The 13,951-nt window shown below is 42.3% G+C and overlaps 1 long non-coding RNA gene across 2 annotated transcripts; it reads right to left on the minus strand.

Annotated features, from left to right (window-relative positions):
• Positions 1–615: 615 nt before the first annotated feature.
• LOC142390407 (uncharacterized) lies at positions 616–1,667 on the minus strand. 2 transcript variants are annotated; one of them, XR_012770466.1, is made up of 3 exons: positions 1,616–1,667; positions 958–1,104; positions 616–715 (listed from the first exon to the last, which is right to left on the minus strand). It is a non-coding gene; the product is annotated as an uncharacterized LOC142390407 (long non-coding RNA). The 2 variants fall into 2 exon arrangements; XR_012770465.1 differs by having other exon boundaries at positions 616–741.
• Positions 1,668–13,951: the final 12,284 nt, after the last annotated feature.

Below are 13,951 nucleotides of genomic sequence, written 5' to 3' on the forward strand. Positions count from 1 at the left end.
ATGATAGTATTATGACCAGCATGTAATTATTCTCCATGCTCACATGTTAACTCATTTACTTGCCACTAAAGATGTTTCATTGTTATATTTGCCAGCATTACCTGAAAACAGAATATCATTACACTGTCTTCTTTTTTAAAATAATAGGTGTCAATGTGGAATTTGCGAGATAATGCCCACAGAAAGGGAGAATAGATGCTGCATGGAGATCCCTCAGATAACACTGTAAACATTTGGATCTACCTGTTTGGCAGTTTACGCCTGAGAAGAACGCATCGGTAAGCGTTGTAAAATAATCACTCATAGCCACATACATAAGAGTTTACAGTACACCCACCCAATAGAGCCTGATAATTCAACTATGCAGACAGTATGAAGAGTGTTTGTAGATTTATTTACAAGACATTATAAAAACACAATCAAGAATAATCCATAGGAATATGTAAATATGTACAACATAGCAATAACAGAAGAACAACAACATTCTCTGCAAGTGTAATTTTTTCTATCTGTTCTTCCAGGCGCTTCAGGCATTTGGCCTACAGGCAGTTCGTGGCGTGGTGCTGGGGCTTTTTGGGTCGCCGGATCAGAGTGGTCATTCCTGCCTGTGTGGTCCTGCGTATCCGTGCCAAGTACCCCGATGATGAAGGACACTGCACCGGGTTTAGACTGCCTCGCGTGTGAAAAATTAGGTCCATCAGGACATCCACATTCCCTTTTCACACAGAACATTCATACACACTGTACACACACAACATTTGTATATTTCAGTTAGTCATTTGTACATTTCAATGTTTATTTATATATTTATATTTGTTCTATATATATATATATTTATGTTTGTTTAGATTTCTATTTCTCACATTTTTTGTATTCCTATTTGTTGGAATTAACCTCAGTAAATTTGATAAAGGCAAAAGTAGTTGGACTTGAATTCTTGAACTTTTGAGGTCTTACCAAAGGTTGGCTTAGTCTTTTGACGTTTGACTGCACTCCCCCTTCTTGGATTTGGGAAAGGAGATTTTGAAGAGAGGTACACCGTCTGCTGTCTGGGCCTGTGGTCGGTTCGCATTTTCATTAAAGTGGATCGCCGCCAAGTACAGTCTGAAAGAACAAGAAACAATGTGTAAACGGTGTTTCTCACAGAATTTTCATTTGTCATGGTGGTGGGGGTTAGCTGGTAGAGACACATGCATCATCATGGGAGAGCATATGAAAAGCTCTTTTCCAAAATGCTATAGAAGCTGTTCTTATTACTTTTTTTTAAAAAAATCTGATTTCAAGCATCAGGAAAGTGATATCAGCTGAGATAGCATTTGAAACATTTAAATGCTGCTTTTAATGGTAGTAACGAAAAAAACAATATTTTTGAAAGTAGGAATAAAGCATTTTGGAAAAAGCTTTTCATATATTGTGAAGTTTCATAGGAACTATGATCTGAAAACCCCATAAAAGTATACATTTTTTGGTAAATCAAATATAAATTACATTCACAAGACAATCTTTTCAGGGGACCTGGTCTAGGTGTTTCGTGCCTTATAGTGCTGGAGAAACCCGGCTCAATAATGACATTTCAGACAAAAACTTTCAACAACTACAAGGTAAAACATCTCACCTGCAAAGCATTCCAGTATAGAGAAAGACAACATTCTTCGGTGTGGCTGCAGTCCTATTTACAGACAATGGGGTCAGTCTGGCAGGCAGCATCCCTGCTCCGGGATGTCTGGACGTGAGCACTTGATGTGCTGGCCAGTGAAGAGTGAACCTGATGCAGACAGAGAGCACACATCTCATGGGTCGAAAGCTGAGCATTACACTCGTGATAAACTGACGTGTCACGACAGATTTGAAGTCAAAACTGTGTTCGAATTGACAGATACGTAATGGTGTATGTTCGAGGGTAGTCAGCAAATGTTTGCTAAACATCCCTACCCTTCACCTAGCCACAACACCCGATCGCATATCACACACGAAATAGCAGAAACGACTCGACGTTAAAAAAAAGTCACCAAACCGTAACAAATGCTTACAAAATATAAAGTCACCAATCTAAAGAAAGGCTTACAAAATATGAATTGTTATCGTCGGGCGTCATTTTCCGTGTAACAGACGTCTAGCCGCAGAACATAACTAGACTTGCTTACCTAAGTATTCATGCTGTATGTAGTCCCCTACACGTAAGATACTTGGTCAAAAGACAAATGTCTTGTTTTACAACCAATTTTCCAAATCTAACCAGTTTAACAGAGTATTGGTTTTGTAGCGCAGTGTAGGTTTCATGGATAAATACCTCCACAGCTAATGTTGGCTAGTTAGCTGGTACCCATAAAGTAGCTAGCGGCTAGCAAATAATTATGACTTACTTGATCGGTGTGGGTAGCTGATGGACCGGCAAGGCTTGGCACTGATCCAGGCTTCAACTTCAGGTGTAGGGTTGTGAAAGCATTCCTCTGAAATGTGTCGCGCAAACACTGACGCTCTTTGGAACATGCATGGGCACCTGTCCCTCTAAATGAAATTAGCCATTCCGTTTTCAAAGGGACAGAGGATGGAAGCGGAAACATATTCTTCTCTTCATCTTCACATCCTGGCACTGTACATTTCGCATGGTAAAGTCGTTTGGAAGCCATTGCTGTATCTTCTGTGACTGTCTTCAGTCGTGGCGAGTCTCGGTCTACTCCACATGAGTTGGGCGGGTAAGATACAGGTAGTTTACCAGCAGTGGGTGGAGACAGAGGGCGTGGCGGAGAGAAGGGGTGGGAAATTTTGATGAGCTCTATCCTGGCATGACGTCATGCCAGGAGCCTTGAGTCAACGAGACAATTCGAGGCGCTCTGTTCAAAACACGGAGGAAATGCTGTACTGCTCTGTGAATACATTTCGCAATTTCTACTCACTGGGGTGACTTAAGGAGGCTAGAGAAACTCATTTTAAGGCTCAAAAACCTCTGAAATGGAAATTTTCATGCCATGGGACCTTTAAGAAATTCATGTTAAGTTGCACACTTCACAACGTTAGAATGCAGTTGCAGGCTTACATTCCCCATGGGTAACTTTCTGTTTACATCTTTATGTGCTGTTATGTATGTATGTTACATATGTTATGTTATGTATTCGCTGCAATAAATTTTCTTTTTGTGTTTAATAGCATCATGTCGATGGCATAAGGGACATTATGATCCGTTGCTTAGTTGAGTATCTTGGAGAGAGTGGAGAGGAGCTGATCAAAGACTATCAGGTATCTGATGATCATCATGACCATATTAAAAGGAGTGTCTAGTCTTATAATCTGGTCTTCACTTGTGATATTATATTGAAGGTCGAAGATTCTCTACACGTGTGATGTTTTTTAAGAGACCCAAGATGCATATTTTTAATCAGGCTTTTAACTGATTTCTTAAACTTTAACTTGCCTTTTGTCTCTGTTTTTCTGACTATTTAACGATCACTTATTAACTTATTAGCTAAAGAGTATGTAGTTTAATTTATTCCTTTATAACTTATTTTACTGATTTAATCCCTCAGTTTCCAGCTCCAGTGTTTCCCCCATGGGGACCTTCCACACTGGGAGTAGTTCTGGTCTACCAGCATGGGTGCCGTCCCATGGACAGCCCCAGCCTGGGTGGCTGGAGGGCTCTGCACGTCTGTGTGGAGCCTGGTCTGCCCGGTCCAGGGTAGTCACTGTGGTGGGACTCCCTGTGGTCATGGGCGTTGACCCCTCTCAGTCTGGATGGCCCCCAAAAGTGACTTTCTTTGTCTCAGGGTCAGCCTCTGTGAAGCATGTTGTGTAACTTTACGTATGAAAAGTGCCATATGAATATTGTTTGATTTGAGTACATTAAATTGAGTATACCTCTTTGTTTTTCTTTTCATTTAACCTTTTCTTTTACTTGGAATCTATTCTTAGTTATTTCTAATTGTGGCTTATTTGTTTTCACAGGACGTCAGCCAAGAAGCAGTGAAAGAGGACTGCAGTAATCACATGATGAAGATCACCGTCATCCATCCCAGTGTGGCACTGGAAAACCAAGATCCCGTGTACGTGTCAGTCATCATTGAGGGGACAGAAGTTCTGGAGGACTGCGGAAGTGTGACAGACACTTGTCTCCTGCTCATGGGTGTCATCTATGCTGTCAACTTAAGTTACCCACTGAAACTGAAATATACGTTTGAAGTATTTCAGAAGCTGTTTCTTGAGCTTGACACCCTTAAAATGTCAGCAAAGGTCCAGTCTCTCCACAAGAAACTTTTAGCGTGAGTGCTCATTTGTGCTTTTGTCCAGCACAAACAATCTCATTTTGTCAGTGATATCAAGTGTTGGTCAGTTTTATATAAGTTCTTTTTGTCCTGATCATCCTGAGAATGTCAGCAAATGTCCAATCTCTCCACAAAAACTTAAAGTGCCAGTGTTATTTGTGCTTTGTCCTGCACAAACAATTTGTTTGCATTTTCTGTCAGTTTTCTGACAGTGATTTCAAGTGTTGCTCAGTTTTATACGTTCTTTCTGTCCTGAACATCCTGAGAATGTCTGCAATGGTAGTGATTGCAACTGTTAATGGACAGAGTTGATGTATGTATTCTTTACTGTTCTGAAAGTTGATTAGAAGAAAGGGGACAGTGCACGCCGAGTTTTTGAGTAGCATGTTTTTTTCCTCTGCTAAGGCCAGCTATCGGATTGGTTGAAACTTTGAGGATTTTTTTTCCTCCTCAATGAACTTCTGCCTATAAAATCCATGAGGAAGTAGCCTTCAAAGCTTCAATCTTTTGAAGTTTGTAATAGAGCCCAATTGATGGAATTACAGGATTGGAAGGGAAAAGTCGACTGTAACACTGTATTCGTTTGTATGCTGGAATATCAGTCCTAAAGTCAGTTGGTGCTTTGTCATTCCACATTTAATTTTTCAAATTCTCCCTTGATGTATGCACTGTTTTGAAATTTGCTAGCAAGAAGTTCTATGGCCATGTGTTTATGGTTATAATGTTATGTATATATTTTAAATATATCTATGCCATTTCAAATGTGAAATAAAAGAGTCTTTCCAACATCCCTTAAGATGCAAATATTTGTTTTTGGAAAATATTTTATTATTATTTAATAGAATAGTAAAAATGTTTACTTAATTTGATTAATATTAACTAATACATTTATAATAAATATTATTTAATAATTACATAGAATATAACAAATAAAAGATGAGTAAGAAACATCAGCAATGTTTACTTGGGCTTTGTAATTAGATGCAATCGTAATCTGAGTGAAAGTTACAATCTATAGGTGAGTATTGCCAAATTGTGTATTTTTCATAAAAAATAAGTGGTTCTAGTAAGTAAATATTACTTAGGAATAGCCTGAGTAAAGATTACAAGCACTTTCTGTGTGGAAAAACTTGCCTAGCTTTTTTTAAGTAAATGTCACTCCAAATTTTTTTCAGTGTAGAATTGGAAGCCAAGGTAATGTCATTCAGAGTGAATGTATGGTTTGACAGTGAATCACTGAGGTTTTTAGGAACTTGAGAACATCTGTTTTGCCTGCGTTCAGAAGTAGGAAATCACAGGACATGCAGGCTTTTAAGTGTCAATGACAAACCTGTAGCTTGAGTAAATGATTAGTTTCCTCACGCTGCACTGATAAATAGAGCTGGGTGTCTTCAGCATATAATTGTAGTGTACCTAATGTACACTATGTTTCCTGATAATATTTACCAAAGGAAAAAGTGAATAGAATGGATACCTTAAAATCACTTATCACCTGTTATAAAGCTCTGAATGGTCCAGGACCAGAATACATCAGTGACCTACTGACCCAGTCTGAGCCTTCCAGACCCCTCAGGTCATCTGGATCCGGTCTTCTATCAGTTCCCAGAGTCAGAACCAGACATGGAGAAGCTGCGTTCAGCTTCTATGCTCCACATGTCTGGAACAAACTCCCAGAAAGCCTCAGATCAGCTGAAACACTCAGTGTGTTTAAGTCCAGGCTGAAGACACACCTATTTTCAGCTGCGTTTGAATAAAGCTCAAAACTTAATCACATTTTAACAACAGATTTTATCTGATTATATCTATTGTTCTTATTTCTTTCTTTTTTGTTTAAAATTGAAATCATGCTTTTTATTTCTACTGTTTTAATGTCTCTGTAAAGCACTTTGAATTGCCTTGTAGTTGAATTGTGCTATACAAATAAACTTGCCTTGCCTTGCCTTATGTTCAAGTGTTTGTAATAACATGTTATGGTCAAAGTATTGGTGAAATAAAGACAGATAATGCTTTATTTAGAGGCTGTATTGTTTCTGCCCTGTTCTCTTCCGTTATATGGATATACGCGGATCTAAATAAGTACGCCGACTTTCACCAAACTGTTATCGGTGAGCAGATGAACGTATTTTGGGGAGGACATTGAAGGGGTCACACATTGCACTACTGACTACCTTAACTTCTGTATGGACATTGTCGCTCCCACTAGAACAGTACGCTGCTTCACAAACAACAAGCCCTGGATCACCTGCGATGTCAAACACCTTCTGAACCTGAAGAAGATGGCATTTAAAAAGGGGGACCAGGCGGAGCTGAAGCGCGTACAGGGAGAGCTCAAGAGCAGGATGAAAGAGGCTAAGGAGACATACAGAAGGAAGGTGGAGCAGAAGCTGCAGGTGAACAATATGAGGGAGGTCTGGGATGGTATGAAGACCATCACAGGCTGCAGGAAGAGCGGCAGCACTGTAGAGGGGGATGTGGTGAGAGCAAACCAGCTCAACCAGTTCTTCAACAGGTTTGATAGCCCTGCCTGTCTAAGGTGCTGTTTACACATACCCGGGTATTTTGATAAACGAAGACCTTTCCCTTCGTTTGTGCCTTTCGTTTATACACAAACGGAGTTTTTTCCTCCGAAAACGAAGCATAAAAAAAACTCCGGCAAAAGTGGAGATTTTTTAAAAACTCTGTTTAGCGTTTGTGTATAAACTGGTTGAAAGAGACAAAAACGGAGTTTTGGGCAATTGAGAATGAGGAGTTGTCGTCATAGTACAGAGCCCCGCCCCTATCCGCCATGTTGGCAGGATGCTAGCGTGAAAACGCCATTCTCTCCGTTCGTTTACAGTGTACGCGTGTGTTTTTAAATCAGTAAGTTTAAACAGTCCGGAATTGCAAGAACATGCCTGGAAATCACTGCTGTGTGAAGAACTGTTCCAGTACCTCACATAATACGTTTGGGAAACATAGGAACAACGAAATACATTTTTTCGAAGTTCTTCCTGTCAGCGGTTCTCTATAAGGCTTCTGATTGGCTTGTGTGGAATTCTCATTGTTCTAACACTGCCACCGTCAGGCTTGGCGTAATTTAACAGCTCCTGATAGCGTTTTTATGCTGATCAATGTAGACGTGTTTTTTTTTTAAACGGGGCTGTGTGCACCTACTTATTTTTGCAAACGAAGGTTAGAAAATATGCGTTTATCAAAATACCCGGGTATGTGTAAACAGCACCTAACACCTACTCCAGCTCCTCCCCCTCCCCCACTAGCGGCTGTTACCTGCACTCTGGACACCACTACATCCTCCCCCCTCCCCCACCTGACCACAGTCAAGAGCCCCTTTCACACTGCGACCCGCTACCTTAGCGGGTCCAAATTGCACCTTCGACCCGCGTCGAGCAATGTGAACGCTTGGCGTGTCAGGGTGACCCGTGTCGCCTGAAGCCGAGTTCAGGGGGAGTTGCCTAGTGGCAGAGCGTCACACGAAACACAGAAAATGCTGGGCGTGTACAATGACGTAGGCACAAGCCATGCGTCGGAGGTAGGGTGAAATACCCAGGCTCCGCCCTCGCAGTGACGCAACACCTTCGGCTCTGCTACACTTACTCAGGCCAACTGCTCATTCAGGTGGATTCGAGTTCCCGAAAAAATGGGAACTCCACCCACTTTGTCGGGAAGCAATCAACTTTGAGCAGCGCCAACCAAGGCGGGTTCAAGGTAGTGACGTGGTTGAACTGCCACTCAACCCATGGATTGTACACGGAAGCGCTTCATTCAATATCAACATGGAGCAGCATCAAGCTTTTGACACTGCTGTAGATGCTGTAATGAAAGTGTTCGACGGGAGATTCTTGTTTAAAATCGAGCAAAGAACAGCCCTTGAATCGTTTCTTGACAGGAAAGACGTTTTCGCCTGGCTTGCTCCCTACTGGCTTTGGTAAGAGTTTAATCTACCAGTTAGCCCCGCTGGTAGCTAAATCATACGTCAGAAGAAAGAGTGGTGTGATTGGCTTAAGCTTAGGCACAGCCTTTTCTGCCCACAACCAGTAGCAACCCGAGGGAGGCGGGTTGACCAGGCCATTTCGAATCGTATTCGTTATGGTCTTGGTCAGACCAGAATCTCGAAGAGATTTGAAAGTCTATGTTAATCAGGCTAAGGGTGAAATACACCTGTCTGCATCAAATTTTTCAAACAAACGATGGCGGGACACCTTGAGAACTCATTTTTGCAATGCAGTTCATGGAGATGTTACTTTACGGTGCGTCTTGCTGCGTGGGAAACCGCGCTCTCCCATCTTTCTCGCCAGCCCTTCCAGCAGAGGTCCATCTTTCACCGTCCCCGAAATGTGGCGGAAAATAACGTCCTCTGCTCGGGGGCTGAGGAGCTCGCGGACCTCTTTGTCTCCCCAGTTGGCCATATTAAAAAATGTCTCCAACTTGATGTAGGCTAAAACAGAGTAAAACTTGTCCTCACCTGTCGCTGTTGTTCTGAATCAGTTGTCCATTCTGTCTTTTAAACTCCTCACGTCACGCCCACGTCCGACCCGCGTCGATTGTGTTCACATCAAACTCGGCTCGGCAAAAAGACTAGGGTCCGACGCGGGTCGAAAGGCGAGTCGAGTTGACGCGGCAGCCCGGGTCGGCAGTGTGAACACAACAGCGGACACGCTAAATTCGCGAATTAAACGCGGGTTATTCGGCAGTGTGAAAGGGGCTAATGAGGCACCAGCCCCGTCAGCAGTCAGGAGGTTGCCACTCTCCACACCTACACCCCTCCCTCCGAGGACCACTAACAGCCCCCACCAACCACCAATCATCACTGCGGGCCAGGTCACAGGAGAGCTGAAGAGACTGCGCCCCAGGAAAGCAGCCGGCCCTGATGGAGTCTGTCCTAGACTTCTGAAAGCTTGTGCTGCTAAACTGGGAGAGCCTGTGCAGCACATCTACAACCTGAGCCTACAACTGGGGAGGGTCCCAAAGCTGTGGAAAACATCCTGCCTCATCCCCGTTCCGAAGAAGCCGCACCCCAGCGTAATGAACGACTACAGGCCCGTCGCGCTAACCTCCCACATCACAAAGACCATGGAGAGACTGCTACTGCACATCCTCAGACCACAGGTTTGCCATGCACTAGACCCGCTGCAGTTCGCCTATCAGGAGAAGGTGGGCGTGGACAACGCCATCATCTACCTTCTGCACAGAGCACACTCTCATCTGGACAAGGGGAAGGGTGCTGCGAGAATCATGTTCTGTGATTTCTCCAGTGCCTTTAACACCATCCAGCCCCTCAGACTGAGAGACAAGCTCGAGCAGATGGGTGTGAATGCCCACCTGGTATCCTGGATTAAGGACTACTTGACAGAGAGACCACAGTTTGTCAGGTTAAAAGACTGCCTCTCTGACACTGTGGTCTGCAGCACTGGTGCTCCACAGGGGACTGTGCTCTCACCAGTCCTGTTCACCCTGTACACATCAGACTTCTCCTACAATACAGAGTCATGCCACATCCAGAAGTTTTCGGATGACACTGCTATTGTGGGGTGTATCAGGGAGGGACAGGAGGATGAGTACAGGAGCCTGGTGGATGACTTTGTGAAGTGATGCAGACACAACCACCTCCAACTGAACACCGCAAAAACCAAAGAGATGGTGGTGGATTTCAGGAGGGCTCAGCCTCCTCTGTCACCAGTCCTCATTGAGGGGGTCAGTGTGGAGGTGGTCAACACCTACAAATACTTAGGAGTCCACATCGACAACAAACTGGACTGGTCAACCAACACAGACGCCATTTATAAGAAGGGTCAGAGCCGGCTCTACTTCCTGAGGAGACTGAGGTCCTTCAATGTCTGCAACAAACTGCTGTGCATGTTCTACCAGTCTGTTGTTGCTAGTGTCCTCTTTTACGCTGTGGTGTGCTGGGGAGGCAGCTTTAAAAAAGAGGGACGCGGGGCGGCTGGACAGGGTGGTGAGAAAGGCAGGAGCTGTCGCAGGCACTGAGCTGGACAGCCTCATCACAGTGGCGGAGAGAAGGACACTGAGCAGGCTGCTGACCATCCTGGACAATGTTCACCACCCACTGCACAGAACTTTGGACAGTCACTGGCATGCTCATCGGACAGGCTGAGGAAGTCCTTTGTACCCAGGGCCATTCAGCTGTTCAATGCCACACGCAAGGAGAGGAGAAGCGAGATGGACTTCACTGTGTGAACCATCCAACACACCCTCCTCTACTTGCTATTTTAGCCATTTGCACAGACTATCGTAATTGCACTCTCCCATTTGCACTGCTCACACCTTATCATGGACACACTTTGTTTCTGTTTTTGCACTATCCGCACATTCAACATAAGCATCCCACTCCTCCTCTGGTACAGTTTTTGTTCATTCCCTGTTTTGTGTATGTGAACTGTGATCTGTGATGTTAGTATGCTGTGTTATCTGTGGTTGTGTGTTGTGTTGCACTTGTGTGTTTTTTGTATTCTGATTCGTATTCTGTATAAGCTACTGGATCCTTAAATTTCCCTCGGGATTAATAAAGTATCCATCTATCTATCTATCTATCTATCTATCTATCTATCTATCATTTTATGCCAGAAATAAGGTCCAGGTTTGAAAAAAACAAACGTCCCCTTTAAGTTGGATTTTATGAAGGAAACCAAAAATGCGACTTGCCTGAAAAACCATTAACTACATCATGAAAACAAAAGTAAAAGTAAAAAGCAAAATTTACCTGATGGCACAAAATTTACGTACAGAGAATAACCATGAGGATCTGACAAAGACCGAGCTGAACCAAGCAGTATATACTGAGGGGGGAACTAATGAGGAATCGGCCGCAGCTCAGGTTGATTGACTTGACAATTAATGAGTAGACAGGTGTGGAAGTGGAGCTGACAACCAAAACAAGGAACTGAGGATAACTAGGAGTAACAACAATATAAAAACACAATACAAGGTATAAGCTCAAACAAAATACCAACTAAGAACAGAACAGAGAGCAATCAAGGATTTCAAAGAAACAGCCAGCTAAGAACACAGAAGAGTAAAAACAAAGAAACAAAGAAATAATTAAACCATAGAAAAGAACAGAATCTCAAAACCATGGAATAACTATGAACTAAAAGACAAATCATGACTAGACAGAATAAATTCAAATTTAAAGAAATGACAAGAAAAAAATAAATCCAAAGTCTGAAAATCCATAAACCTTAACATGTAGTACATTGCTGCTAGACAAAGATAGATCTATCTGTTCAAGTGCAACAGTGGTGACAAGAGGTAAAAACTCCTTTAACAGTCTAGTTGATGATTTCAAGGCTCCAATGTTTTTTATTCTTTCTTTTTTTTTACCCACAATTTTCCACATAGCTCTTGATTATGAGGAAAAACTACCAAATGTTCTATTTCTACGAAACAGGTCAAAATGAAATCAAATGTGTGTTTATGGCAGTGGGAGGGTTTTTCCAACATGTAACAGAAACCAACTGATTCCAGACAGGGATTAAATGCAGCACTGAGGCTATGTACACACGTAGCCGGGTATTTTTAAAACCGAATATTTCCCCCCTCCGTTTATAAAATAATTTGTATCCACATTACCTCGTTTTCGGAAAAAAAAAAAACTTCCACACATAACTGAGCATCTACGTTTTCAATCACATTCATAAGCATCCAAACCTGTAGATGGCAGTGCGTCCCGGCCGGATCCAAAACCGGCGTCGACGATTTTCGGCGAAGAACATGCCTACGTGGAGTTGTAATGAGGCGGTAAATCACCGACCGCAATGTTGCCCGTCGCCTGTGCTCTTGGAGCAGTAGTTGGGCGTGTAAAATCAAGGCAGTAAACAGCGCCTGCACAATAATAACCACCACAGTTCTCAAAGCATCCATGCTTCTTCAGTGAACAAAGGTCGCACGTTTGACGTCAGAGCAGATTTGTTGTTGTTTTGGCGCATATTGTGATGTTCGAAAACGCAAAACTCCGGTTATCACTGTCTACACGCAAATGCATAAACGGAGTTTTCAAAAATCTTCAATTTGCCCGGAGTTTTTAAAAATATTCGTTTATGATGCGTTTTCATGTGGATGACAGGTCCAAACGTAGAAAAATATATTCGTTTTAGCAGATACCCGGCTACGTGTGGATGGGGCCTCAGCTTTCGCTCTAATCATCAAAATAGATTTTGGTATCACACACTGTGTGATTAAAACTATTTTGTAAAAGAAGTCAGACAAAATCTCAGAGTAAGGGTCAGGTGGATGATCTACTACACCCAACCAAAGTGGGTTTTGGTCTTCCAATGTAAATGAGACAGACTAAGGGAGACTTTGTGGAACTGTTTTTTACTTTCGTCATTACTTGAAGGCTTGGTTTAGTAATGGCTGCCACTCCTCTTTGTCTGCCAGTTCTGCAAGCTATTTCAAAATGATGTAGTACAGTTATAGTGACTCACAAGATTTGAATATGTTGTAATATATGTATGTTGTCAATATGTTATTCTTGAATTTTATTTGTGGGAATTCATTAAAAAATTAAACACAAAATAAGCATTTAGCCATATTGCCCTATGTATTATGATGGTAGATACCATAAAAGTAAATCTAATTGTATAAAACCATTATGTGACAATAAGGATTATAGTTTACTGTTACATACTGAGTCCATTGCTACCAGCATTCTAGAAGCAGCAGTGATACCACTTTAAAACTTAGCTGTTATTTACAGTCTAACGTTTGGTTTAATTGATCAATTCAGTTATTTATCATTGTTTTGAATTAAAAGTCCAGCATACAAGCTACACATACGCCAACAGAATCAGAGCTACAACAGTTTTTATTTTCTCTGCTGTTCCAGTGAGATCATACCAGGCAGCATTTCTCTCATGCATTGTTTGATCCTTCTTTTAAAAAGGGTTTTTGAATTATTTCCCACCTCAGAACCATGACTTCACTTTTTCTTTTTTACCTAAATGAAAAAAACAGATGAAAGTTTTTTTACCCAAGTCCCCTTTAATTTATGGACCATTGAACTGCTTTTTAAGTGCTTCCTCTTAGAGGAAAGCTTATTCATTATATCAACCGTTCTGTTATTAGCTATATTTTTAAATGCTTCCTCTTAGAGGAAAGTTTATCCATGTTTGTTAGGTTTTGTTAGTTTACTCAAATTACCTGTTATAGTTAAACCAATCTTACTGTTAGCTAAAATGACCTGTTTGATGTTTTTATTTACCTGTATTTCTGTGTTGTATTTTTTCTGTATTTCAGTATGTCTTTATGTAAAGCACATTGAGTTGCCTGTGGTATGAAATGCCTTGTTGTTGTTTGTTTGTTTTTTTTTGGGGGGGGGGGGGGGGGGGGTTACAGCCACAGGTTGTTACAGTCTGATTATGTGTTTCTATTCACATGTTCTGCAGACTCTCCTCATCATCCCACGGAATCCAACACGGTCAGAGCACAGACTACAACTGATTAAATACAGTGACACTATTTTCTGATGGTACAATATGCTCGGACTTCCAGGATGCACACGGACGCAGAAACGCCTCAATTGCGCATAAAGCCAAGCCATGCTGTTAGCGCAGAGATGGGGTGGGGAGGGGGGAGCAAACCCCCATCGAGAGAGAGAGAGAGGGAGAGAGAGAAAGAGAGAGAGAGAGAGAGAGGGGGGGGCTCGTCTGCCTGCTCAGTCCGGCAGCAGCCTCTTTTCC

This window comes from Odontesthes bonariensis, chromosome 10 (genome assembly GCF_027942865.1).
Source record: "Odontesthes bonariensis isolate fOdoBon6 chromosome 10, fOdoBon6.hap1, whole genome shotgun sequence".
Lineage (NCBI taxonomy): Eukaryota > Metazoa > Chordata > Actinopteri > Atheriniformes > Atherinopsidae > Odontesthes > Odontesthes bonariensis.